The following is a 1,904-nucleotide window of genomic DNA, read 5'->3' on the forward strand; positions in this document are numbered from 1 at the left end:
TGGTTGTTTTGGTTGTACAAATGGACATGGTAACATTTGAAATATACCCTCTATATATATATATATATATATATATATATATATATATATATATACACGAGAATATATGGAAACTTGTTAGGGAAGAAAGCATCATTAAAATGATTTTGAAAATAAAAACAAATGATTAAAAAGGAATAATTTCCAGAGGCAGGAGACATGAAATCCAGTTCATAAATCTTCCTCTTTGTCGCTGGGTACCCACCCCTTCCCATGATTTTTAGCAATATATCCCATTTTTTATTCTACTCCTATTTTTATTTAAAATCTGATATTATTTGGAGAAAAAGTTGATTACCGACGATCTCAACCTACCTGTCGGATTTTATATATATATATATATATATATATATATATATAAACTCTTTAGACGAATAAAAACAATCTAGTATCAAGGTTCATATATTTTTATGTAAACAATCGACATTCTTAATCGAATGAGTTCGTTGTCTCTGGTGTATTGTAAGATTTGAATGATCAACATGATTATAATAGCAGTCAACATGCATGAATATACACTCAATGTTCAATAATGAACACTGTTACATTGAAAACTTATTCATTGGTGAACATTGGTGAACGAGTTCGTTTGGTGATTCATCATTCATGTGAAGGAGTATAAAACTTCAAACTTTACAACGTATACAACTGTAATCGACAGTAGAAGCAACAGTCGGAGAATCGAAATACACACAAAATACATGAGAAACCGATTGTTAAAAATCACAGCAAGAAATCACAGAAATACATGAAGAAGGTTGCTTACTTGAGGAGAAGAATGTCGATCTTCGATTTCTGGTTCGATTTCAGGGTCGATTTCTGGTTTTGTGGAGGTTGTGTGGAAGGAGGCGTGTAGCTATGATGGAGAAGGCAGACGTAAGGGTTAAGGGTTATAGAAAATGGTTATTAGAAAAGGGTTAAAATGTAAATTGTTAATAAGTTGAATTTGATAAGTTAGGGAGGATTGACTTATTAAAAACTGTTTATTACCGGTTTGACACCGGTATAAGCAATTCTTTTTCTTCCCATCCAAACACTCAAAATGAATTATTACCGGTACCATACCGGAATAAGTCGATAAGGAGGTTTTATAAGCAGTCCCAAACACCCTCTTAATTTTTGGGTTGTACAAACTAAAAAATATACACGTTTTTGGGCTGTTAAATTATAATTTTGTAAATATCATATATATATATACACACACACACACATAATTTTATAAAAATAATATATATTAGCGAAGGTTTGGCGGTTTGGGTTGGGTTGGGTTGGGTTGAGTTATGCTAACTCAATTTCAACCCTTCTAATTAGCGGTTTGAGCTTAATTGGGTTGTTAGCGGCTTTCATGGGTTGACAGTTTTTTGTGCACCCTAATTATTGGGTTAACAATTGAACAAACTCATATATATATATATATATATATACGTACATATATACACACATATATATAGGGTCACATGAGACGAGCATATTCCGTGAGACCCATGAAACCACTTTTTTACACTTGAAACTTCACAGCAAAACGCTGTGAAGGTACAAATGTGGTCTTATGGGTCTCACGAAAACAGACCAGTTTCACGCGAATCCAACTATATATATATACACATTATATTATAAAGTATTTGACCAACACTCTTAAAAACTATTTTTTAAACATGAAGTACTGTTTATTGATGCACATTACTTAAAATACAAGATTACAAGAAAATAATGCATAAGTATAACTTATTAAAGCTTCATGCTTGAATTCATGTATATTTTATTTTAAATCTAAAAAATCTAAAATATAATTAAGATAATTGTTGTGTTCTAACAAAATACTTAATTATTATATTTATAAAAAATTATATTATTAAATCAAAAAT

This window comes from Cynara cardunculus (genome assembly GCF_001531365.2).
Source record: "Cynara cardunculus var. scolymus isolate 2C chromosome LG 14, CcrdV1, whole genome shotgun sequence".
Lineage (NCBI taxonomy): Eukaryota > Viridiplantae > Streptophyta > Magnoliopsida > Asterales > Asteraceae > Cynara > Cynara cardunculus.